We start from the raw sequence: 27,749 nt of genomic DNA, 5'->3' as shown, positions 1-27,749 counted from the left end.
CACTTCAGTCTGCATAAAATATTCAAACTAATATTTTGGAGGCAGCTGTAAGCCAAATTGCTGACATCAAGAGCAACACCTGACATCCCGTAAGCCACCATCCATGGGATTTTCAGCCAGGGTGAATGGTGTGACTCTCATGTGGTTAACAGCTTTACTGATTCAGCTGCCAGCAGAAGCAGGCTATTCCAAACACAATTGTAGTGGGTCCTTTGCCCTCATTAGGTATTGGTCTTCATGACAGAGGATTTTAGCCCTCAAACTAGAAATGAACAGAAGACTTTGATTTTGCTTTAGCAAAACTGTAACGAGATGGGCTGCTGATTTTGAGGCTGTTCTGCTTGATCCAGCTGCTGTTTTGAACTATCAATTTGTAACATGACTCTTCTTTTAAAATAACTTCTATTTAAAAGAAAAAATTGCCTGTCATACTCTCCGATTGTGGAATGGCTCTGTTATATGTGGGCTTGTGCTGAGAGTAGACCAAGCCTTATATACCTCTAGGAGTGAGGGAAGAAGTTCTCTCATCCCTCCTCTCCCTTTCCATTGCCAGGTGTTAATTCTGAAGTAAACGGAGACCTAGCTTTCTGATAAAAACATATGAGCTTCTTGCTATTTTGGACAAGAAATACATTAAAAAAAAGAATCTGTTTAATAGGATTTTCAGTCAATAGCTGTTAAGTACAGTTCATTTGTAAAAGGTACATTGCACAGGCTCACAGTTTGCAGTATTTTGCCCAAATGATGGGTGTTATTTCTACTTCCTGACCAGCAGACTTAAAGCATAGCATGTAGCTATTTTATTAAATGTACCACTGACAAACTGTTGGCCGGTGTCTTTCTGCTCTTTTAATTGGTCACCCCTAACTTTAATGATGATATTTAAATCTCAGTGCTGTTCATTTTAGTGGAAAACTGGCTATTCATCCTCTCAGGTTGGGCTCATAGGTATTAGAGGCAGAAACACACTGCTAGCTCCTTTTTCCCCATCACTCAGGGCAATTGCCGTAGGAGGTAGCATCCCATCAGCATTAACTCTTATGCTGTGACATTCTACTCCCAGCTAACATGGGAGAGTTTATTATGGTGAACATATGGATATATAAGGAGGTAAGAGTACTGGGTAGAAGTCAGGACTCAAATTGCACTGGGAAAGACTTTTTGCACAGGGTTTGGAAGTTATATATCCTGTATCCACTAGTGGCCCATCAAAAGCAATCCTTTAAGGGGATTCAGAAAAGACCCTGTGGCTTGCATGTAGGCATCTGCTTTTGAAGAGGCTGGAGATCTTATTGTCCTCAGCTGTGTTCTCTGCCCTGCTGTGAGACATTATTGCAGGGGTAGCAGGATAGGAGGTGTATGTTCTGCTGCTCCAGTCAGGAGTCAGAGCAAAATTCAAACTAGCTGCGACCTGGGGGAGGGATAGTTTGGATCTGTCTGATAGCATCTGTCTCACTGCCCTTATCTCAAGAGTAGTAAACTTTGGGGGGGGGGGGGGGAGGGCTTGAAGACTTTAGATGGGTAGGTGGTATCTAAAATGGTAGATGAGTAGGAAATGTGGCACGATGCAAGTCCTGAAGGATGTTATACCATCAGTAAGTTAGTAATTGGCCCGTGCATCTTTATTTTATGCCAGCAGCTGTGAATCAGCAAATCTAAGAATAAAGGTTGGTCTGTATGTTCAAAGTGCCATCTATGTGGCTTTCTGGGGAATTGTGTCCCAATAGACCACACAGTGGTTAAGGAAAACATTTGTTAAAATATTGTTTTCTTAAGTGTGGTCATACAGAATGTTGTATTTTCAAAACTACGCTTTGTTTAATAGTGGTTTTGAGTACAGCAATTTGGCATGTGGCTTTGAAGCTGGAACTGCGTCACATGAAACATTAGGATCTGACTTCATTTTAACAGCCCTTGCTCTCTAGCTTACTACGTTCAGAGCTCTGAAGCTGTTTCCATTATAATCCCTTGTTATAGTGGCTCCCCATTCAGCTATTTGAAGACTGAGACTAAATTCTGCTATATCAACTTTACCGCCTAAGGGTAGACTTCTTGAAAAGGAGGAGTAGTGGTAGTGGGATTTTAATGGGCCATGTTTGTTCCCAGTGCAGTTAGTTGGATGTCAGTGGGATTGTACTAAGCTTGTCTCTGGCATAAAGATGCAAGAGAAGGGATACTTGAGGCAGCTTTCAAACTTGGTCCACGTGATTTCTAAAAAATGTGCAGCTTGTGTTTGGACTAATCCTAGAAAATGTTCATTTCTTCTTAAACGCAAGTTTAATTGCCAGGAAGTTAGACTGGTTTCTGGATACAGCAGTGGAGTAATAAAAGATACCACCAATGTACTTATGGTGAATTAGAATGGAAGGCGATTACATAAATCCATATCTAGGTGCATACAGTCCATATGAAGAGCAATCTTGCTGCTTAAAGATCTTGGAGGATGAGGATATAACACTGGAAGTCACAATTTTCCTTTGTCTCTCTGTGGTCCCATGCAGGACATAAGTCATTAGAAAGCTGTTCTTGTTACACCATATATTCTTCAATAACTTAGTATTTCTTGGAATGTGTCGGGGGATGATGTCCTGTCTTTGCTTTCTCCCACGCAAAGGGCTGGAGGTAAGAGGTCTGTGCAACTGACTCCTTTTTTCTCCCGTATGGGCTGAGAGCACTTCATGCCCTCATCCTCAGACAAGACTTTTAGACTTACTGCTAAAACTAGGATCTTAAACCACCTGTGATGAACTAAAGTGCCTTTGTTGTCAGATGTGCTAGATATCCGGTACCATGAACTCAAGTCACATCAGTGTTGTATTTTAAGAATCTTAAGCTTCCCACAAGACCAGAATCACTGTTTTCAGTGCAGTTGAAATGAAGGCACACTGGTTTGACTGTTTTGACTAGTATACACTTTGGTCTAAATTTACTGACCCCCCCACCCCAACATTAGGCACATCTCTATGAAAGAAAATATGCATAGCTCTAGTAAAAAATATATTTTCTCTGGATAGCTTCTCAGAAATTCTTAGGATGTTTTTGATCTTTGTTTTTTTTTTTCTATAATCTAAGCCAAAACTATCCTCCTCCCCCAAAAGAAGTCAAACTAAAGGATTAAAGACTCCTAAAATACACAAGGAATCCAATTCCTTTATTAAGACATAATTATTGGGCTTGCACAAGCAATAATTTTATTTGGTTTCTTCAGATCTAAGGCCCCAGAGTTCGGAGCAGTTGGAACACTACGTATGCCTGGAGGCACGTCAGTTAAATTTATCTTTTTTCAGTCTGTTGCCAGAGCAGGATCTTGGTCTACACTCAGAATTAAAAACGGAGTCTCAGTTGGAGTTTAGTGGTGTTCCGTTTCCTACCATTTTTAGCTGATGATACAGATTTCTCATGTTTTATTTTCTTTTCGCTTATTCAACCTTGTGGTTAGTCAGAAGCTGAAGCTATTATTATTTCATGATACTGATCTTCATACATAAATATTAGATCTAAGAAGCTAAAACTGGAAGGGGGGAAAAAGGTCACCTACTTTCTTGGCCTATTCTTACTTCCTTTTGAAATTATTAGAAATTTTGTCACTGTGTCACAGTGGGAAAAGGAACAGTTTCTTTTATGATCAAATAAAGACTGATTTTTATATAATTAATGTCTGAGATCTCAAAATATTGTATAAATAATGAGTATGTGTATACGTCAAAGCTGTACAAACGTACGTGTACTGCTTATAAGGAAACCCCTCATGTGGTGGTTTTATCTATGTGCTACTTCGCAGAAGCATATATTATGCTTTTCATGTCCCTTTTTTGTCTAATGGCCATAACTGGAGCCAAAATCTTCTTACCACGTGCACTCTGTTGGCCATAGTGGGCACCTCCTGAGCAGAGATCTTTTTCCTTCTCGAATATAAGTTACTAGGAGGTGGCATTCATGTGCCCCAACCTCAGAGGTCAGCAAGATGCCTAAGCTTGAACTAGTCAGCCTCAGCTTCTTAGAGAGACAGTGACTTGAAATGGGAACCACAAGGTATCCAGTCTTTGATGCTTGTTTCGAAAGACACAAATTGCTCTGAGAATGCCCATTTCCACCTAGGGCTGTATGGGGACCCTCTGGTGACTATCCAGCTTAGTTGTTCAAAGGCACAGCTCCACAGCAGCTTGAGCTGACCGAAACTGGGTGCTGTGATCCTGTGCCTTGCTGCTGTTGCCAGTGCCTGTGTGCCTGAGAGGAGGTGCATTGCACCTCTTTTGCTGGGGTTAGGGTTTGGGTGGCTCAGCACCTTGAAGCAGTGTCTCAGCTGGATGAGAAGATGAATCCTACTTATGTTAGGGTAGAAGCCTTCTCCCCAGAGGATAGTCTGTACCTCAGGGGTTTGTTACACAGCTGTGCAGGTATAAAGCATAGAGGAAGGAAGATACATATTACCAATGGTGGTGTTTTGCCGCTGGTGGTTAGCTACTCCTTCTACAAACAGACAAGCTCTTTGGTGGTTTTAAATTGTCTGTGTAGCGGTGTAGTCGTATCAGTAAGAGGTGCAACTTTTTTATTCTCTATTGGTGTAAATGCTAGCATCAGTCTATAGTGCAGATCTGGTCTCTAAAACTTGTATAAGAAGTGCAAACTGTAAGAAAGTTACAACCTTTTTAATGCAACTACAGTGATATTAACTTTGATAGCAGGAAACAGTCAGACTGGAACTCAGTCTTAGTGATACAGTTGCATCCACATCAGGGCTTGTATACCTATACTTGTATGGGTAAAACTGCATGCCTACAGTGACATAAATTAGACTACTGCAATTTTTTTCATCCAGACCAAAATACCCGTGACATGGAATATGTTATCGGCCAGTCCCTTTGCTGATGTGAATCAGGCCAGCTTTGCTTTCAGAAGGAGATTCTGTACGTCAGAGGACTTGTTCAGCTCCTCATGGGAGAAGGACATACAGCATGAAAAGAAAATATGTAGAAATAGAATGGCCATGTCTTGGCTGCTTCTGTCCGAGGCAAGTACAGCTGAGCACAGATAAGCTACTGATGTACTTTGGTTCCGTCTTTAGAAGCTAAAGTTTTTAAGAAAGTAGTATGAGTCTGCCCAAGCAGAACACCAGTTTTCTGGGTGAACCCACAGCTGTGTTCACCAAACACCGGGTGCTTAGCTGGAGACTAACAGTCCCTCTCAGGAGGCATGTTCACAAGGACTGTGGGTGTAGGTGTGCGTGCTGAAGTTAACTTCCTGTTCAGCTGATAGGAAAAGATGCCCCGAACCTGGACACAATACTTGCAATTAAAAAAAAGCCAAAAAAAAAAAGCTAGGCATTGTGATCTAATTCTTTAATTATTTACTCACTCTTTTATTTGTTTGTTTGTTTCTTAGAGTATTTAATCTATACATATTGAACAATGTATAAAAGGTGGTTGGTGAAGTGTGGAAGAATGCCCATGTTAAGAAGGGAATAAACTCATTTTCTATCCTTAGCTCTTCAGAAAGTACCCAAACAGCTTCATCTTTTGTCTTCTGTTGGAGAAGAGCCAGCCTGTTCATCTGTCAAATAAAAGAGAAAGGAAATGTAACACTAGAATCAGCTTTAACACAAGGTGGTAAATAGAGACCACCCCCAAAGATATAACACCCCCAGACTTTGGGAAAGAGGGTAGTTAGGTTCAAATATCCCAGCTTAGAGTAATTTTTGCTTAGCACTCTTAACTCCTGCATTTTAGAAATCTGCATATTAGTTTCCTGTATTTCTGTTTTCAGTTCTTCGTATTATTTTAAGCCTTTTTAAATTTACATTTTATTACAATATATCACAACAGCACCATTCACTTGATGACAGACTTTTCTAAATCACTTAACGTTTTTTTTTTCTGATCAAAGAGCCGCCACAGGAAATCCCATAAACTATAAGAAACTCTTTCCCCTAGAGTCAGTAGCACATTCATATTTTTCGTATTCATATTTGCTGTCATCAGTCACAATTCTGTTTAGGATCAAGGAGAAGGGGGGCTTTTTTATGTGGGAGGATAGGACTGAACACAACAAACTTAAAACGGGTACCATTTGTCTTGCTTTAAATCATCCTGGTTTTAAAAATCCTTTAAAGCTTTTCATTTTCTGAATGAACAGAAAACATCCAGTTCATCTCCATGTTCAAAGTGATGAACTTTGGAAGAAGCAAATTATCATGTGTTGTTAACGCATTCTAAACAAGCACATTTCCAGCAGTCAGAAGGATTGAATTAAGACATTATTAAACTTTCATGTCTAGAAAACGTTGTGTGCACTCCTTTCAAAGTGTAGAATAAACATAGCAGTTTTTTATTTTTCTTAAATATAAATGCCTGTCCTATATGAATATGCTTGAATAATTTTTTACATATGAAGAGATTAAAAAAAAAAAGCAACCAACGAACTAACAAAAAAAAAAAAGCTTGAGGGAGCTTACTCAATCCTATCAGTGTTTGCTTACTTTACTAAGGTATCCTGTAGCAACAGCTCAAGATAGCTGTTTTGCAGATATGCACCCCTCAGTGTGTCTTTATTAGCAGAGCATCAGCAGTGTGGAAGCCTTTTGCAGCAGGCTGAGTGCAGCGCTACAGTTTTTAAGCTCCCAGCTCTGGCTTCAAAGGAACACCATTATCAGTATTTGTGAGAATAAATTCTCATAGCAGTGAGACTTTTTTTGCAGGTTCTGAACCGAAGCTGGATCAAGGTCCTGACAGTTCTTTAGCTTAGTAAGGGTAAATAATGCCCCAAGAATCATACACTGTCCTCTACTGTCCAGTGGTGAAATACTTCCAAAACGTGAGTAATGAGAGAACAAGGTCTTTACTGTTTATTAGATGCACATTTGCTACATGAATGTAATTCTCCTCTAAAGAAGCTGGGTGCAACCTTATTAAAATCAATCCTAGTTCTTTTCTAGCTGACTTTAGCTTGATCTCCAGCACGATGATCCTGTTATGAGCTGGTCAAATCATATAAAAACCCCACATTGTTTTCCAGATTCAGAGTGATCTGATATCTAAGTACTCCCCATTGTTCATTATTTGGGGAGGCAGGGGAGGAGGGACAGGTTAGGCTGGACAAAGGACAGGAATAGCTAGAACTTTATTGTATTTCTGCTGAAGCACCTCTTCTGCTCCCAGAACTGGGTTGTCCCTAAGAATAGATAGTTGTGTTTGCACAGCGATGGGCTTGAGCCCAGCTAAATCCATGTCGTCCCTGAGGAGAGCCAGCATCTTTGCAGAGATTTAGTTCCCTCTTCAAGTGTGAAAACGAGGTACTGGAAAGCTAATTCATCAACTTTGTGTATGTTAAGGTGACAAGAAGAGCAGGCAGCATACTCTATATTACTGGACTCTTCCACCACATATTTAGCTACACAAGACGCTTCTGAATTAAAACAATACAAAGATGATCTTCTGTCACCTGATACTGAAGAGGAGCCTTGGAGAGAGAAGGATCGTTTCTGGACTCAGCTGAGATTAGTGAGCTCAAGAAAGCTGCCATCCTTGGGTTATCTTGAATACTTTCACCTCTAATCTGGGTCACCTTATTTATAAACCTTTAGAAAAGGCTGTAATTGAGTCAGATTTGATTTCGGCTTCAAAATTTTCCTCCAAAAGCATCTTCTCCATCTCCACTTATTAGCCTCACTGTTTTCAATGTAGAAATCAAACAACAGTCATCATCTTACTTCTCTTGGTAACGTTTGCACTAGGATGAACATTGTCCTAACCTCATGCTAGATCTAGCAGGCCTCTTTTGTTTGCACTTTTAGCCTGTGTTTAGTAAAACGAGTAGTTTTTTAGTGCACTGTGCATTTGACTGTTTCTCCTTCAGCAAGAATTTAACAGCCTTTGAGAAGCATATCCAGATTTTCTTTTTGAAGTGCCTTAGGTCTATCTGCTCTGTTAACATGGTGGCATCTGCTGTTGCTTTGACACTGCAAGGAGAAGTGAATGTTAGTTGATTTTTGTTGTTATTATTAGTCACAGTAAAAATAATTTGTTCAATTCCCCTCTCCCTTTGTGCTGCACTGATGCTGGCTGCTTATTTATTCCTACAGATTGACCTTCTGATAAGGTTTCACCAGCCTTTAATGCCTCCTGGTCACAAAGGCCAATTTTGCATGAGTGCTGTGTTTTGTTAGTGGTAACTCTGTCAAAATTTTTGTTTAGTGGTGCTTAAACAATCTTTCCTTGTTTTACCGCAAGAGGCTCAAATCACAGGCTTGAGAGAACTTTCAAAATTGCGCTTACAGAACAGTTAGGAAAGAAAATCAGAGCAGTATGGCACAGGGGATGACGTGGAAAAATTCCGGACTTCTCCTCTGCGTTCTACCACCAAGGTTTCTCTCTGGCTGACAGCAACCTGTTTCTGCTCTTTGACCTTTCTTTGCCATCTCTAAAATGAAAATGTGAATAGCTTATTGTGAAAATGTGAAGCTTATTCTGTCACTTTTTTCAATATCTGGAAGCTGTTGAAACAACTCAAGAACATTTCATGTATACTTGAACTACAGAAGTAGGTCTTTACTGACCTCACCATTTTCAACTGGCTCTGCCAGGAATTTGGCTTCACAACACTGCTCCAAATAAAAATTGTTAGCTATGATTTTTTGAAAATAACATCATAAGGTCTTAATGGGAGTACATGCAGAGAGTCATTTGAATGAGACAGTTTTATTGATATGTAATTGCTTTTCAGAGCAGAAATGCACTTATTCATTTTTCAAGTGCTATTTACGTGCACTTGAAATCATCTGGAAACATATCCATGTCTCTTAAAACAATTGTTTTATTTTACATTGTTTCTCAAGAGGAGCTGTATGTTCCTTTGCTTTCATTCAGCTATGCTTAATGCTGCAACCTCTGCAGTGCCCTAGGCTTTTATCAGAGTATTCCACCTCTCTTCATAATGTGCTGCTGGGGACTTCATTCACAGGACCCTAACATGTTAATTAGTGACACAGCCATTTTTCCTCATTAGTTTGCGAGTTGCTGAAAGGTAGCTGCAGTGATTGTATTTCTTAAGTCGGTTACTTGTTTGTCCTGAAGGTTATTGAAATGCATTTTTATGAGGCCCCCTATACAGCAAAGCTAAAGACTATTGCTATTCTTGAGCCAACTCTGATTTATAGTGCGGCATGTTATTATCACTCATGAGCTAATAGAGTTAGCAATGAGTCCTCCTATATAAGGCATTTCCTGAGGGTAGGACATAATGACAATCCATAGCAAGTTAATTTGATTATTATATGGACCATTAATTAGGCTTGAAATTGAAGTAGCAATAAACAGTATGAAGCTTTGCTAACTGTCATTTAGAATGCTTATGTGTTATAACTTCCCTATGCACCAGTAACTGACTAATTGCCATTTATTATTACCACCAAAATTAGGATGCTCCTGCTATGCTTCAGTAACTAGAAAGGTTTTCCTTTGCTGATCTTGGTGGCGGATGAGACCCAAACCCATGTAGTGAATGCAATTGAACAGAAAATAGTGCTTTTATTTCCCTGCTCTGCATGATTTAATGGCTAAACTTGAGGATTTGTGGATGAGGGAGATTTCTTTTTGGAGCAGAACATACACAATATATGATGTTACTGAGTGTGGCTCCAAACTTAAAGAGGGAGACTTCTTACAATTGATTTTTTCCCCTCTTTCTGTCCATACTGTTATTATAAGCTGACTGCTGAAAAGATGTCACATAACTGCCTCTTCTCTTAGCTGCAGCAAAAGATGCACCCAGTCGGCGTTTCTGATGATTAGGTTTGTTAGCCACAGTTTATTTATAATAGCTAATTGTGTGCTTATGTTGGTTGTGCCCTCCTGCTAGGTATTACAAATCCTGGTCATGAATTTGGTACCCTACAGAACTGTAAATAAATACAGGACATTGTTATGACATCTGGATTTGAGGAAGGGGACACGGGTCAATGGGTTTATTTCAAGTCAGTCTTGCAAAAGCTTCAAGACTGAAAATACTTGAATAAAACGCTTCCAATTTTCCTTCTGTTGTTTGCCCTATGATTTTCTGTGAAGTTTAGAGCAGAAGGATCCAACCCTGTTACTATCTTACCTCTCATTATTGTCACAAACACGGAATTTCATGGCCTTTTCTGCATCATGCAACCAGACCTGTGTGGGACCTGTGTGGGAGTGTCTCTCCCCTTGATGACATGTGATGGGCCCCATGATGGGCTATGGCTGCAGGTTCCAGTCTTATGACCCTTCTAGTCTTGTCATGTTGCAGTCATGTGGCTGGAAGTGAAACCTTATGACAGCACATGTGCTAATGGGTGTTGTGCTGGAGGAAGGCCCACAGGGCTTTCAGGAAAGGGATGGCGTGGCACAGGTTAGGTGGGTTTTCTGGTGACCTGAGCTCAGACTTACACCTATAGCTTTGCAGTCACTGGCTTCAGACTAGTACGAAGAGAATAGAAATGGGGCTGCAGTGACTGAGCTTGGTGTTAATGTGTGATGTGATGACTTGCTGCCTCATCTGCAAACACCATTGGGTTTTTACTCTTGAAGATAGGAGTATAGTTCCTTTCCTCTGCAATGTGGGAGCCTGAAGCACCATCACTACTAAAAATGCCGCTGTCTAGCTCCCAGAAAGCTGTTGTGGACCCTCTTCCTTGGTTGCATGATTCTGGCTCAGAGCAAAGGTCCATCTAGTCTAGTGTCCTGTCTCTCATACTGACCTTCAGCAGACGCTCAGTAACTAAGAAACAGCAGACGCTCAGTAACTAAGAAATTGGTCATATTCTGAGTGACCATTCCCATGGCAAATGCTTCCACCTGTTGACAATGCGGTTTAGGGCTTAGAGTTTGAATATGTTGCCCGGATCATCCTTTTTAAGAGTCACTTGTTTTCTACTAATCTACTAATCCTTTTTTTTTTTTTTTAGTTTTCTAAAGATCTGTAGAAATGAGTTCATGAGTTAATTATGCACTGTGAAAACATAGTTCCTCTTATTTGTTTCAAACCTGAGACCCTATGACTGTAGGTGCACTTGAGCTGTTGTGTTCTGAATAACAGTGACTCATTGTGCCCTTTTTTCCTCCTGAGATAGAGAGACCAGAGCTGTGTGCAGTATTCATGCATTTCACTTGTGCACACGCTGCTGTGGGCTCTCTGGTCTCTCTGACTCAGGGGGAACAGCAAGAGTTTAGAGCAGAGATGTCAGTTGTCAGGTTTTGTATTATCCTTTTAGTTAGGTGGTTATTAGATAGATTGTTTTCACTAAAATAGCTAAGAAAACTTGCCTGGAAGCTGTACCTACACTGGCTATTTTCACTTCTCAGTTTTTATTTTAGCCTCCATGTTGCGAAGTTAGAGGACATTATTTCAGGGGATAGGGAGCTAGATTCTCAATGGATGCAAGTTGGTATAGCTCCATGGGATCAATTTACGCTGAGGATTTGTCCCTGGAAGTTAAAAGTGTGGTGGAGCTGCAAGGCATGTACTAGGTTTTGAAAGTAGTTCTAGTCTTGAACGGCATGTCAGATTGCCTACTCTGACTTCAAATACAGTGCTGCATAATAAAATAATCAGCTTTATTACCAGTGTGATGCGAATCTGTATGATTGCACAGAGCCAATGCTAAGTGATTATCAGAGTGGAACAGCTGGAGAGAATACAGATATGACATTGCTTCCATACATTGCTGCTGTGTCATTGCTTCAGAAGCTTATAATCTGTGCCCTCTGAATGCAGAGGCTTTAATTCATTTAAATTGTACTTAGCTGCCGATGAACATTTTTAACTGTTGACAGCCTTTGCTATTTGAAAGCCTGAGGCTTTACTGTTGTTTTGCATGCATTCGTAGCTGCTGTTTTACCTCTCTGTTGCTCACAGCCTTTAATGGACTAGGAGAACAGATCCTCAGCTGGCAGAAGTCCGTATAATTTTTACTAAAGCAATAAAGCTGTGTTGATTTATGCTAGCTGAAGATCTGGCTTTTCTTAAGATTAGCCTGGCTAAAAAACCTCCTGGGGCATATTGCAGGCAAGGATGTAGCAATGACCCTAATGGTGGGCGTGCAGCCAAACTCCAAGCAACGAGTTGCCCTCAGGAAGAGCTGTTTTGAGCAGCTGTTTGCTGTTCTTTGTGCAGTAACATGAGAGTGGGGCCTTGTTTGGACCGCGGCTTTGGCCAGAGGGGAAGGTGAACCAATGCAACTCTGTGTAATTCTGTGGAGATCCAGACACTAGTGGGATAGGGTGCAGTAAGGAGCTGGTGGGGCAGATGTGGCCAGCGGGCTGGCCTCTTGGGCCTGCCACGACTTCCCCAAAGAGCTGGGGACCAGCTGCCTGAGCTGTGGGAGCCAGCCTTCACTGCCCAAAGGAGTGTGAAGGGGAGGCTGCTCAGAAGCCATCCTGCCTCCCCTCTGTCTACAGCGGGGCAGAGCTGTGGCTGCTTGAGCAGGTCCAGAGAAGTTACTCTGATGCCGCTGTGGGTGGTGGTGGTGGATTGGGGACTGAATTTGGGAGACAGGACTGAAGTTCAGGGGTAGACTTCAGGGTGCCCTCCTCTGGTTTCACAGCTGTTGTGGCTGGACCCCACTGCCTGTATCTGATGCTGTGTCTGTACCAGGAGCCTTCACAGAGACAGCTGCTGCCATGAAGCAGTCTTCAGTCTTGAGGGACTGTGAAGCCTGTCTCTCAAGCCTTGTAGTCACAGTGCTCACCCAGAGGCCAGGGGACCTGGGTGTCAGACTCAGCTCCAAGTACTGCTGAAGTGTCTGATATTTTATATCTTTTGGAATAAGGAGTGGGACTTACGCATCCTCTGTCATGGGGGAGAGCCCTGCATGCTAGGCCGGACAGTGGCCCTTATTCCCACCTCCGGCCTAATGAATCTGACTCTTCTCTGCAAAGGGGAGCTGTTAAACGGGAGGGCCCGAGAGCCCCTGACCACCGAACATGCTGGAAACCAGTGAGTGTGTCCAGCCAGAGAAGACACAGATTTTAGTGCTGTCAGGCAGGGAAAGAATTGAAACCTGGTCTCCCACACCCAGAACAAGTGCTGCATGAACCATGCGTTACTGAACATTACTAAAAAGGCAGAAGAGAAAATTCTTGCAAATCTGCTCTGTGAATTCCTCCTGATTTGGTTCTTGCAGTGGAGTGGGCAAGGGAACACCTGCTTTGTGGATTCTGTTCAGAAACGGGCCGCAGCGAAGTGTTTTGCTGCTCAGCACAGGGTAGAAGTATGCCTGTGAAGTGTGTGATGGTTGTGTGCCACGGCAGAGTTCGATTTCTGTGTCTGGCGACCAAATCCTGAATATTTGTGTAATCTCTTGAGAGTATTCAAATCAAAGGATGAACGGTGATTTGGGGAGAGCACTCTCTGAAATTTTCTTTCACCTTCTGATATCTTACTGCCCAAACGCACAGAGTCCCTGACCGGATGAACTGAGGGTAGTTTTATGTCCTGTGATGGGGGTGTGTGTTCAGAGGGTAAATTAGCTCTGTGGGAAGTGGCAACATGGCTGTTTTTCTGAGCTAGTAAGTAGTGCCTGTCACTAAGTGCCGAGTGTCATGTTACATGCACAGCTCTCAGCCAGGAGAAAGTAGGGACCTGTAATAAATGAAGAGTTTAAGGTAGTGGGAGGGCACCTTTCTCAGCCAAACACAGAACAGTAGTGAGTGACGCTCTTAGCCAAGGCGGTAGGTATACCGAAAGGGAATAGTTTACTTGTCTGCAGAGATGCTGAGATGAGATCATATCAGCATGCACTTGATGCAATTTCTTTTGTGTAAACTTTTTGAGTTACATCCCCCTTAAGACACAAACTTTACTTCCATATTAGGATGGTATTAGCATATTCCTTAGCTTCATATCTGGCTGATTTTAGGGGAATCCAGCTGAAACTTTTTTCCTATTAGCCTTTTGTTTATCAAGCTGGCAAGCTTTTTTGTCCAGTAACTGGCTGTTCCTGCTGTAATGATAACAGTGGGGCTGTAAAGTGGAAAGGATAGAAAAAATTTACATAGCTTTGCCATAAGGCTATTGGTAAAGATCACTGAAATACAAAGGTACCAGGGTGTGCATGATACATGTGTAAAGAAAAGAGGAGAAGCTATCAGAGTTGTTAATGTCTCTCTTAAGTACACAGTCCTTTTAGAGCAAAAGAGAGGTATGAGGTATGGTGTGTTGTTGTGACACTCCCAGGGTGCCCAATGCAAGGGTTAAAGAAGTACTGGTGGCAGAGGCTGTGAGGAGGGATATGATGCTCACAGCTTCACCTCGCTGCCGCGCTTGCAGCACCTGAGCTGGGCTTCCAATGGGGCTATTCTCATAACCTGCCTGGAGGTTTCTTGCCCTGGACAAACTTGCCTGATTGGCCTGCGTGATCATCACTGCCCTCAGAGCCCTGGCTGGATGCTACGGCTGTCCACAAGGAGCAGGGACTGGTGGTTTGGCATGGCCAGAGGCGCCAGGCAGGAAGCTGGGGCCCATGCTCCAGGTAAGCAGTTTTATTTAGCTGGCTGTTTTCGAGCTTCCATCTGTCTATGCTAGCAGTTAGGTATGATGTCAGAAGCTAGTCGCCTCAGTAAGTCAAATGTTCTCCACTTCTCATCCTTTTCCCTATGCCTCCGCATACAGTAGCTTGGACTTTAAATATTACAAGACCTTCAGAACACGACTGGAGAAGGCCCTGAGCAACTTGCTGTGACTTTGAAGTTGGCTCTGCTTTGAACAGGGTTAGAGTTAACAACTTGCAGAGGTTCCCAAACCCACCCGAATTACCCTGATTCAGTGAGATGCCAAAGAGTTCACAGCTTGCCTCATTAGCAGCATCTTCTCTTTCACCCTGCAGAACATCACTAAAATATAGAGAGTATTGGTCTGTCACATACTCTCAGATGTCTCTGTGAACTGCAGAAAAGCAATACTACCCTGTCTCCTCTGCGTAGTCAGGAGCCGTGCTTTCTTCAGCTAGTGCGAAGCTCACTGTCCATTTCGTTTCGATTCTGAGGCCCTGCACGGCACCCAGGATGTGTGCACAACTGCGATCGCCCTTGGGGCACAGCAGCAGAGGTAGGGTTTAGGAGAGGACAGAGCGTGGGCTGCCGCAGGAGCAGGGCGCTGCTCAGTGGTGGCGGGGCTGGGCACGTGGCAGGATACCTTTCGTGTGTGGCACTTCTCCAAGGGGATGAGCAGCTTTATCTGAGCTATCTAAGAGCACCTCTCTGCTAATCTGTTGCTCCTTGCCGGTTTAGATGTATGGCTATAATGTGCCTGACTGTAGCACTTGATGCACTTGTACTTGGATCTGGTTAGTTTCTGCTCCTCAGGACACTTGACTTTAAAAATAACTGCTTGCACTCTAGAGTTTTACAAAACAAAATAAATCACATCTTCCATGAAGTTAATGAAGAGCTACCTCACAACTTAAAAATCACAGTGTTCTATTCTAGTAAGGCTCAAATGCTTATATTATCCTTTTTTAAAATGCCTAATTTCAGTGGCATGTTACTGATTGTAATGTTTTTAGCAGCAACTGTGTGCTAACATCATCTCAAGGAAATAGTATTTTCTAAAGCAAAAATATTTGGCTGAAATATATTGGTCCAGCACTGCTTGCAAAATGTAACATATGAGAAAGTAACATCCAGAGAAAGTTTTTAGGGGATAATGGATTTCATCCTATAAGCCATTATAATCTTGTAAACCCCAGGAACTGTCTTGAATTCCAGGCTCAGATGATCAAAGAGGGAGAAGGTCTTCATGTTATTTCTATTATACTTTTACTTTCTCCTTTCTTAACATTTTCATAACTTTCAAAAATTTCCTGCAATAAAAAAGCCTCCCAGATCTGCCATCTGTAATTTTGTGATGCAAGTTTAGGTGAAAGAAATTCATAGATGTTGCAACAGTGCAGCCATCCCTGTTTTCTGGTAATTCTCTTGTTTCAGCTTATTTCAGAGCAAATCTACTTCTGTTATTTCTCCAGGAATTGTCAGATTTCATTTTGAGAGAGATAGAATGTAAAAGACACACTCTGTATCTTCATGTACCAAAGCGATATGTTTCATTCATATCTTTCTACTTTTCTCATATATGACTTATCTGCTTTGGATCAAGTACTTGTACTTCTACACTATATTTTTTCCTGTACTTTCTACTAAACAAGTTGGTTTGCAAGGTACTGTGTGTTATCTCAGCTGTTTGAAACAGTATCATGTTGAAACTTGGCATACAAGTTGCCAGCTTGGAGTCCCATAAAAAAAAAAATAGTATTGCTTTGATCCCTTTGACCACGTTTGATATATTGCCTGAGGGTGGATTAACACTTCAGTGTTCAAATTTGAGATCATCTGCCCTTCCCCTCCTGCAGCTTTAAAGAGCTCTGTGGCTTTCTGATATTCTGACAGACACTTTTGATATGGGATGAGCAATGTATTATTTAAACTACACAGTCTCTTCCTATATGGTGGTAAGTGGTGACTAGCGAAAGCAGAACCTTGTTTTCCTGATTGCTTTGGAGAAGCATACAACATTTCAGATTATTCCAAATTACTTCCGAACTTCTGAGGGCTGCAAAATTAGCCTAGATAATCTTGCAAGAATAATTTGCCCTTAATACTTCCAGCAATTTCTGATTAGACTTGAATGACTCCTGCAAGAGTTCTCAGAGCATTTTGCTCTGAGCTGTGTCTTGAACCTCCCAAATCAAAGTCATATGACAATGAGTAATAATTTATTAAAATAACAAAAATGGGTAACTGCTGACTACATCTGACTGTGGTGGTGCATCCAGAAATGGTCCTAATCCCAGGAAATAACATAAGACATTGGAGGGCCTGTGTGGGGAAGAGATGGGAGCAGCTCTATCATCTGGAAGAGAGTAGATGGCCCATTTCCTCTTAGAGCAACTGGCAGTAACCCACCAGGAAAGAGGCAGTGAAAACTGCACAACCTCTTTCTCATACTGATAGTCTCATCATTTTAATAAATCTGAATTTTGTATCACTGCTTATGTGAAGGCTTGGGCAAACTGATTTATATGAGCCAGCTTCTTCATGTTTAGAACTGCACTGTACGTGGCTCCTGCCATGCTAGTTTCTGTGCAAATAGGTTGGGTTCCTGCTTACCTTTCAGGTTTCAAAAGGATTTCATGAGATAGAAATTGCATAGAGTCATGGTCTGTAAATTGCACTGAAAAATAATAGAAATAGGGTCAGATTTTGATCTTGCTTACAAAAAAGAAATAAAAAACCTCACTGCAATTGGCTTATATGAGGACTAGTGCCGGAATCTATACTGACAGTATGATAATGATTCCATGAGTCAAATGAGCTCTGACAGTGTTCATGCTGTTGGTGGTCTCCTCGTTGTAAGGCTGAGGTGCACTGGCTTGGGTTGCAGGGGAAAATACCTGAGCTCCAGGCCCCAGACATCGCTCCTGAGGACGGCTGGTTGGCGTCAATAAAATTATTCCAGATTTTTCTCTTGTGCAAATAAAAGTCGAATTTGGCTGCTAGGATTAGAGCTGTTTCAGGCTTGCCAAGTCAACTATTTTAAATATCCATTAAAATATAAATTGCAGGGACTTTTCCAAGGTGACTGGGCAGTTCCCCTGGGAGTTCTCTAGGAGCTTTTCTAGCTGAAGGAAATTTTGCGCATTGGCTTTTGCAAAGTATTGTTTCTACTGTGTGGTCGTACTCTGTCCTGATCTCAGAACCCAAACCTTTCCAGGCACTTGGTGAGGTAGTATTAAGGGACCATAATGATAAAAATTCAAACTTTATTTGAGTTTTCTTACACTTGGCAGCTGCTTCCAGACCTTGTTCTTTAAACACTTTTTGGGGAGGTCTCTGGAGTTGTTTTCAGCCAGATTTCTTTTTTGGCTGAAGCCAAAATTTTCTTTTTAGAAGTATCTTTGATGAAATAAATGATGGAAAGGAACTGAAAAACTGTAATTCAGTCAAGATATTCTCCTGTGCCCGTGATAGCAACTTGATGGAATTTATGTTTTTCTGTTCAGTATAGAGAAGGTATTTTTATGTCAAAAGTAAAATAATATTTCTTTTTTTTTAGTAATGACAAGAGGATTTAGATAGTTTTGATGTAAACATATTATAGAAAATAATTTGCTTCAAATACAGTTAAAATAGTATACTCAATGCAGACATTGAATACATAGTTTTGTTATTTATATTCTTTTGGTTTTGTGCTAGTGGTTTTGGCAATACATCTGAAAAATGAAATGTTATGGAGAAAATTAAAATCAGAGACCCTTTAAAACTTTATTTATATTGGCAGGATACAAACAATTATTCTGATTGGAAAAATGAAGTTGCTGTATCAAAGATGGTCTGGCTGGAAACATCTGACCCATCTTTGGTAAGAGAAGTAAGAAAAAGGCTCTCAGCAATTGTCATTAAAAATATCACTGGGTTATTTTGTGGTAGTTGTGTTCTGCTGCCATTCCCTAGTTGCTCCAGGGACACTTGCTATTTCAGAATTCCTTTGTACTTCCTGACTGATATGCCTTTTATTTAAAGCTGGCTCCGGGTTCTTCAGCAGCTCAGGGGAAATTAAATTTTGCTGTCCTAAGGATAAGGGGTGAAGGCTGACCGGCTCCTTGCAGGGGAAAGGGGGGAACTCTGGATACCTGGGTGTGCTGCTGCCGCTGGGGTGCCAGGGAGGTGTGGAGGTGCCGCTCCTCGCCAGAGGCACTGATACCTCCAAGTCCTTCCCTGGGCAGCCATCACCACTGTGGTGTGGGAAAAATGCCTGTTTCCCTCACCCAGTGCTCTGCTGCCCTAAGGAATTGCCTGCTTTGTGCATGCATTGTCAATCCTGCTATAAAATCACATCTGGCAAGATTTCTTTATTACAGTATAGATACCCACTGGCTTGGATGTTCTTATGAGTGCTTGGTCTATTCCATCTCCTAACCTTAGAAGATCAGCCATGGGGTTTGGCTTGCAAGCCTCCAAATAAATGTTTCAAGATACAGTGAAAAGAAAGCACAGTGGCCCACCCTACAATCGGGAATGGACTGAAGGGTTGAACTCCAGTTCAGCCTTCTCCAATTCAGCTGGCCTTCAGCCAGCTTCATACTTATTTAGATTCACAAAAGTCCCACAGATGTTGAGTTCCTCAGTAGAGTGGTGTGCAGGCCCTGAGTGTGTTGGTAAACTGGAATAAATCAACAGCTAGTAAAGTGGGATGTGGATTACACTTCATTTTTGCTGGTGGAATGCTGTTTCATCCATTCATCCCTTAACATGCTTTACCGACGAGATGAAGATTCTGCCTTTACTCTAGCACCTCTGCATTTTGTACATGGTGTTCTAATAATCCTAACAATTTGATTAGCTCCTTTCCCTTTCCCTTTTCCTTTTTCCCTTTTCCTTTTTCCCTTCTCCTTTTTTTTTTGTCAAAGAAGAAATGTATTCAGTTGAAGATGATAGATTAATTCAATCCATTTCATATGGAAACAACCAGTTTCTTTGATCACCCATATCCTCTGACAAAATGGATTCTGATGTGGACTGTGCATCTAGCTTGTATCCAGCCATAGCTGGCAGGATGACATAGTCAGTGCTGTGGGGGCATAGCAGCCATGAAAGAATGGTTAAATTCACTGCCACTCCTCATAACATCAAGAATTTCCATCCTTACACCTGGGCAAAGAAAAAGATAAGAGAATTGCTGCTGGAAACTCCCTGAAGCCGTAGTTAAAACAAATGAATTTCAGCATGAACCCTCTGAATCATGATCGAATCCAGACTGAGGACAGCTAGCCAGTGTCTGTCAAGTTGGCAGGGAAGCCCTACTGTTGTGACTATTTCTGGACTGGCCTCCTAGATGGAAAGCAAGGGTGCCACACCTTAGATTGCGTCAATTCTGCAGTTGTCCCAGTGGCGATGCAAAGATGGTTTTGAAATAACGGGGGAAAGGATTCAGACATGTTCAGGGTTCCATATTGTCTTAGAAGTTTAGAAAAGCAAGAACGTAAGAATTGTCAGGCTGGTCGGACCTATACTCCAAAAGGAACAGCGCTCCATCCCTGACACTCCCTCTGGCTCAAAATGAAGTGTATAAACAGCAGAGATGTTACACAGGAGAAATTCCCCTCCATGCAAAAAAAATTACTTCTACAACATAGAAAAAGATATCCATTGCTGGAATATTGAGATTAAGAGTGAGGCTTGTTATAATTAATTCTAATAACTATAACAGTCTCGATGTAGCCATAAAGCAGTTCTTTGTTGTTTTGTAAATTTTATAAATTTTAGCTCACTTTAGAGACTATTACTTCTCTGCACAGATAAGACATAGCAACCATGTTGTAGATGGATGAAGTATTTTTGGTGCTAATTGAGTAATACGCACTGTCTTCTCCAAAGAGTTTTAACATATTTTACTAAAAAAACCCCATTCACATGTGGGGTTTTTTATTATACGCACATTTCCAAATGGTTGGACAATATCTAGGAATCATTTATTTAATTAGTTACTTCTACTAAATAGCCAATAATTAATATGTGAAAAAGCCCATTACTTATTATGTAATGCATAGCTTATACAGCAGTCTAGAGTCAAAAGGTCAAGACAAATTACACTGGATACAGTGCAGCCTTTGTTTATGTCAATTTGTGTCAATAGATTACACTCACCTCTCAGTCGCATGAATATGGGGGGTTTTACTTATTCAGACAACCATGGAGTGAGCAGTGTTAGGCAAATCATTTTCCCCTTCCTTTTACATTTCTATATCCTTTGTTTTCTTTTATGCTCACTTTTTGAAATCCTTTTGTTCTCTTCCTGCTCACAGATGGGCAGAGAGCGTTTCTGCTTTCCACCTCCTGCTTTGCTATTGCTTAAGCATGTTATCCTCATTGCATTCTAATTAATGAGGATATCACTGAAAATAGGACAGACAGCAGAACGGCAGATAAGTAGTCCTTCCCATAAACATCAAAATCTGAGTGTTAATAGATGTAGATAGATAGATGATTTTTCTTCAAACTGTTGAACTGGTGAACAGCTTCCTGCCTGTCTCCTGGCAGAATTGTTACATGCCCATCAAATGAATGTAGTTGGTTTATGTGGTTTGAAGTCCCTTGGCTGATACAAAATAATTAGGGAGTGTTTACACAAGCACCTTGAATGGCAGAATGGGAGAGCAGCAGGAACCTCTAGCAAAGGAGCTGGTGGCCGTCTGAGGGTTTCTGTCTCTTTCAGCAGCTCTGATGTGAGGACAGTCGGGAGATTGACTGCAAAAGTACACTCTAATATGAAGAAAAATGCTAATACAGAAGTACCCGAAAACAATTTCCCAGCACTTCTGAAAACAGGAGTGTTTTCACTACTAGGTGTTACTAGAAGCTCAGTTTGTGTTGTCTTGGTTTGGTCCATAGGAACTGCTGTCTCTGAGCCTATGCTACTATTTCACATTTGCTATAAGATGGTAGTGTTCATCACTGTCATAATTTCTGAACATTATTTTATGCCTACATTTTCCAGTATCCACACTCCTGTGTCTGGATCTTGTTGTTGACCTAAATCTTGCCATTTAGACCTTCAAGTACTTGTTTTTAGCCAAGAACATTGTGTTGAAGCAGTTAGGAGCTCTAAAGAGGTATTCTTCATGTTCGGTGGTAATGACGATTTCATATGGCACTAAAGTACTGTCGGGGTGGATTAGCAAGCTGCAGGCCTGAGTTTACAGCCTTGGACCACTGTGAAGCACAAAGTTTTGGCTGTGTTTTTTCAGCCATCTGTGTAGGCAGTGTTTATTTATTAACCCCTAGAGAGGCTCACAGCTGCTAGTATTAATTTTGTAATACATCATTAAAAAGTTTCAATTTTTAAAAGCTATAGGGAAACAGGGCAGAGACAGCTTATACTGTTGCCACTCTAACATCATTTTCTATTATCCTTTTATATGAGTTACTGGCAAAAAATGTTGTCTCTTTTAAAGATCCTGAAGCTGGAGAAAGTCAAATCATCCACTTTAAAGAGCGGCAGGGATACAGAATAGAGAGTATATCTGAAGAGGCCTGAGAATCCACAAACTTAAACAATTTAGCTTGGTAAGCTGGTGGTGGTTCATACACCCATCTATACGTGTGCCTTCCCCGCAGCTCATGTCCTAACATTTACCCTCCTTTTCCCTTTCCCAGTCTCTGAGAGCCAGCTCTTCCTTCAGAAGCAAGTTGAGTGTTTATAGCCAGTTGCCAATAACGCTCTTCAAAAACAAAAGTATGACCTTTGAAGAAACTCTGTCTAGCTTCTGGAGTAAGGAGCTGGTGGAAAGTCGACTCTTTGGAGGGGTATCTTAGCTTGATGGGGAAGAATCCTATATAAGCTCATACTTTGTCATTCAAGACCCTGTTCCCTTTCCCTCCTTCTCTCCCCAAGTGACTCACTATCTTTTTTTCTTCTTCACAGCTCTCTGAATTTAACCAGCTTGACATAGTATTAAAAGCATTTACCCTTTGTCTATAGCAATAAACTTCAGCAAAATTGCCACAAATGCTCCTGCGATACATTCCTGTTAAATACAGCTACACCTTTTTGGGAGTGTGAGGGAGAATGGCTGTGGCTCTTATCTGAGCTGACGATAAGCCACGTGTGCGGAAACAAGATGAGGGACCAGATTTGCTCAGCTGTGTTTATCCTCCCGCCCACACGTGCGCCCATACAAGCATCCCAACAGTCAAATGTCAGGCTAATCAAAACAACGCAAAGTCTGCTGAATCCAGAACCAGCTGTGACAAGGCTTGTCACGCCTATACTGTCATTATTGTTTCAGTCTGTAAAATTAGCCTGTGCTGGTAGCTCTGCCTGCAGCTGCCTCTCCTCTTTCCTCTGTAACGCCTGTTGCTCTGGGGTGATCCCCACACATGATAGCCATGAATTGTGGCCTCCTGTGCCCTGGCCCCTTGCGGGATGCAGCGCTCTGAACTCAGCGGGGTTCTCACCCTGCCTTCTGCCACAAAGATGTACTCTTTGAATTGCAAATGATTTTCTCTTGGAAAATAACGGATTCTTATCTGATCAAATAGCCGAAAAGGAGAACAGAAGCATATGCTGCTGTGTGAGCTCCCCGTGGCTGTGGCTGTGCTGGTCCATTTATTAACGTTTCTGTGCCTTGCCTAACTCTAGGCTGGCTCCAGCTAGGGTTTTACTCACAGCATCATCCGACCCCGCTCCGAGTGGGGCTGTACAACCTGGTAGTGGCTGTTGGGGGGCTCTTTGTTTAACTCAGGGGCATCTCTGTCCTTGTCTGTCATGCAGTGTTGTTCCTATAGACTGCCACTAGATTTTCCCACTGTTGCTTTTAAAAAAAGGAAAAAAGTGTTCCTTAATGTTGCTGCATTGAGTTTGGTAGACTAAATGGGCGTTTAGAGTTTGGAGGTGTTGGCATGTCACTGCCTTTCACTGTTACATTCAACAGGTAACTTTTTTGGTTTTGCCTCAGTCCATGGTGAGCACACTAGAAAATATGTGCTGGCATTTTGAAATGCGTTGATTAGTTTACAAAGGAAAAAGAGTGAAAAGTGGAAAATAAAGCATGCTGAAATTGGAAGCAGGTGATGCCTAAACAGCTTGATCAGAACCTGTGAACAGTTCTCCCTCAGGGCAAGGCTCTTTCTTACCCTGCTCTTATTCTGTCCAATAGTCTTTCCGAGTGGGAAAGAAGGTGTCAGTCGTGTTGTTAGGTTTTGTTGGCTACTGTACACAGCAGTCACTTTTGCTTTTGACAGAACAGAGAGAAATGATAGGACAGCGTGAATGGGGAGAAATCTTCCTATTATGGTGCTGTGAGGATGGGAGGCGTCTGCTCACTCATTCACGGGTTTTCAGGGCCGGTGGATCACCCGCTGCAGCCACGGGTTTTGACTCCTGGTGGCTTACCTCTGCTGTCGGGGATGACGTCAGACTGGTCAGTGCTGTTTCTTTCACAAGTCTTCACAGGTCAGGCATTGCCCAGGGAACTATCTCATCACGATGTGCTGTGATCTCAGGATCTGCAGAAAAGCTGAAAAAAAGACAAAACGGAAGGAAGGCAGAGGAAGAAGGTGGGCAGAGGCAGAGCAGGGGGCCGTGGCTGGGTCTGCTGGCTCGCTGGTTGCAGCACAGCACTCTGCGAGTGTCTCCTAGCGTTCGATGTGCTCACTGACCGTCCGAGGGATTCTGGCTCACCGAATGACTAAGTCTTTAGGGCAAAGCAGAGGCTTACTACCTTTTCAGTAAAGGATCCCACAAGTCTGCTGCATGCTGTAAGTCTCAGGAAAAAAAAGGAGGAAGAGATTTTGTGTAGTAGGAACAAAGGTTTGCACTATAAACACAAACACGCTAAATTGGTTGTCTAATTGATTGCCCGAGTTCTGGCACGCACTTCCTGTCCTGTTTACACTTAGCACAGCTGCTGACTAGCATTGGCAGCCCTTTTCCTTCTGGACTTCAGCAGCCTTCCTCTCTCTTTCATACCCCGTCTACCAGAGAGTGCTTATGGCTGTGCACTGATATCCCATGGCTGAGCTCACAGCTGGTGTAAATAAACAGATCTTAATTGTTACACCATGGAGGTGACAGGAAATTATGCTGTACACCTCCCTGTTCAAAAAGTCTCAGCTGTTAAATGTTACTGAAGGAAAGTCCTTTGCACTGGCTTTCTGACCCCGCTGCACGCCCCAGTATGACTCCAGCGTGTGTGGCTATTTTGGCCAAGGAGCCGGGCTTCTCAGCTATATAACCTGTATATGAAGTTAGAGGCTGTGTTAAAAATCATTTATTACCCCTGTTTTGAGCTCACGCTGGTTTTACAGTAGAATAGCTCTGCTTCCTCAGTGCTACTCTTAGCGTGAGGTTAACTGGTGTAAGTAAAGAAAGCATGATGATCTTTCACTTCAAAGTACCCTTGGGAACTTGCTGATCTCCCTGGAGGTTTGGCCTGCTCTCATGTGTTTGCTCCTGGGTTGTTTCTGATTATTTTTTTGGACGCATGTGTCAGAGGCTTCTCCTGCTCAGAAAGCTGGCTTTAATAATACCACATATCCATATACACCTCATCCAGGAGAGAGGTGACTTAAAATATTTCTTTTCTTCTTAAGATGGTTCTTTTTATTCACTTTACAAATATCTTTCAGCTTTTTAATCCCACTGTTGTACATCCTGATCATCATCTGAACTGGATTTGTTGAAATTTTTTTCCTCTTTCTGCCTCCCTTTCCACTCCCCCCCCTCAACCACACATAGGCACATTTTATGCAGATGGAGTTAGCACTGCTTATTGCCGGGGTTAGTCCTGCCAGCCAGCACTCCTGTGGCAGTTTATGGAAAGCCATGGCCATGCGCCCTTCCCCATGGCTCTGCAGATGCTGGGGGTGGGCATTCCCCTGGGCATCCCTCTATGAAAGGGCTAAACTGGCAGGTAGGGCAGGACCTTCTTGGTGATGATCTCAAAACTCCTTTTGTGACCTGCCTCCTGAAGGGAAGCCTAGCCTGCAGTTACTGCTGTGACTGCAGTGGGACTTATTCAAGGCACCAGTTAAAGCAAAGCTGACTAGTTCAGGGACTTGGTAGCATTTGTAGTCATCTAAACACAGCAGCTGATATGGGTTGCAAAGCCAAGAAGTAGGTTATCATGTTCTGTTCTGCCAGCTTAAAGCCAGTGTTACATGCTTTTGCCATACTGAAATCACCACCCTGTGGCTTCTAAGTAAAAATTATTTAGGAATCCAAACTTCTTAGGCTTTGCAGTGTTGAACGTAATAGTCCCTATATTACTTTAAAAATGTGGGATGTAGATACTGTTAAAAATCCCACTCTTGTCTATGGGCTTGGATTACCCTTTCATTTGTAGATCTGCACCCAAAGATGTCCTTGTCTCTGCTGTCCACAGATGATTTGGACAGCATGGCCAAGGCCTACCTGTGACTTTTTGCTGCCTCTGCAAGCTGCTGCCATCAGCGACTGCCTCATACACTGCTGCTTGCAGCTGGCTTCCTGGAAGCTTATTTCTCAGCAGAGATTTCCTCTAAGTAGAGGATGGTATCTCCTATTGTCCTTGGATTCAGTTAGTGCTGGCAAGACCTGCACTTAAAAATACACTTGGAAATACTTAGCTTTTTTTGATCTTTCCTGGATCATTTTTAAAGATGCATTCTTTAACTATATATAGCAAAAGATAGTCTTTATGGTCAGATCAACCACACTTTGCTGAGAAAGCTTGCCCTGGGGTTATTTATAGAATTAGAGTTCTTAGCATCTCTGTCCCTTGCTCTTTCTGCATAAAGTTAGGGCATGTTGGGATGAAAACACGACCTTATCCTTTGCATATGCAGACTGGTCATTCACAAGTTCTTTTTTTTTTTTAGTAGAGTTTATATTCCATAAGCACAAATTCTAATTCGCAGCTACACATTTCCGCATTTCATCTGCCTGGTTGGGTTAGTGTGATAAATGCATGCAGAATTCAGGGAATGCAGAAGGCTTTTTAAAAATCCTGAAAGTTGCACATGTCCCCTAACAATTTCATTGTTCTAGCGCTTTGTGGTCTGTTCTTAGTCACAAAACTGTTAGGATTTTCAAATGATCAGGCTTTGCAGCCTTTTGGGTTGTGAAGGTAACATTACATATCAATAAGCAATACATTTCTAAAACAACAGCTAAGGGAGGTGTGATCATGCATCTGGATGTTTTATTTTCATTAAAACCTAATGCTACCCTGGATGTTATCTAATTGGTTAAAACCAATCGTTCTTTTCACCAAAACATCCACCTACTATGAATGACCTATAATCCCCCATGGCTCTTATGCTTGCCAGACATCAGAAACATGAAATATCTCTTAGCTATTTGCTAGCCTTCCCCTCCCTACCCAATCTTCTTTCATATCTCTACAGCTTTCAAGAGTTACCATTCAAAATCTTCCAGACCCCCTAAAATAATAAAGATAAATGGACATGTCATAAAATCAAATTTTATATCAAATGAAAAGATCCTAGGAATACTGAACTTCAGTGTATCATTTAGATTGCCTTTTATTCAAAAAGAAATGACCAAATATTAACATATATGAAAGTGTCCTCAAAGTTAATGGGAAAAAATGCTACATGGGAAGCTGTTTGGTCTAAGATTTAGGTTAGTCTTGGTGCACTGTACACAGGTCCCTGATTAAAAGGGGTTTATTGGTCTGTCGTTAAAGAGAGCTTAAGTTCAGTACGTAGGAATGCTTGATGCATATTTTTCCTGAATAGGTCAGCAATGGTAGCATATATTGTTAGCAACGTCATGAACCATGGACTGACATCTTTTTCTATGGAAACTTGCATGGTTTAACATGTGAATATTAAATACAGTCAGCAGTAAAGCAAATAAACCCACTGGACAAAAAATAGCTTTAAATAGCTTTCGGTCAGAAGGAATTAAATCTTATGACAAGACAATGCAGAGCTCCCCTCAGCAACAGGTATCTGCTCTAGGAGCTGGAGTAGTCATCAACGCTGAAGGCAGTTACACAACACACCTACAAGAATACAAAAAGCATTCTGCAAAGTTGTTAGTTCACATTAATTCCCCATGTGACTAAAACTAATATCAATGATGTTACACTAGTGATGAATTTGGACATATTTTTTTTTAACGATTATCTATTAAGTAGCAGTTTCATGAAAATCACTTTGCACAGTAGGCAAATCCAGTCAGCAGAATACGCTGAAAAATTGTTTTTGAGAGAGAGGGAATTTAGAGAA

At 41.8% G+C, this 27,749-nt stretch overlaps 1 long non-coding RNA gene across 1 annotated transcript; it reads right to left on the bottom strand.

Moving 5' to 3' along the window:
• Positions 1-5,422: 5,422 nt before the first annotated feature.
• Positions 5,423-24,264, bottom strand: LOC138064399 (uncharacterized). Its single transcript, XR_011137639.1, has 3 exons — positions 24,236-24,264; positions 23,908-24,031; positions 5,423-5,550 (listed from the first exon to the last, which is right to left on the bottom strand). It is a non-coding gene; the product is annotated as an uncharacterized lncRNA (long non-coding RNA).
• Between the last annotated feature and the right edge of the window lie 3,485 nt (positions 24,265-27,749).

This window comes from Struthio camelus, chromosome Z, assembly GCF_040807025.1.
Source record: "Struthio camelus isolate bStrCam1 chromosome Z, bStrCam1.hap1, whole genome shotgun sequence".
Lineage (NCBI taxonomy): Eukaryota > Metazoa > Chordata > Aves > Struthioniformes > Struthionidae > Struthio > Struthio camelus.
Note: the sequence above shows the minus strand (reverse complement) of the source record. Positions and strands in the feature narration are given on the sequence as shown.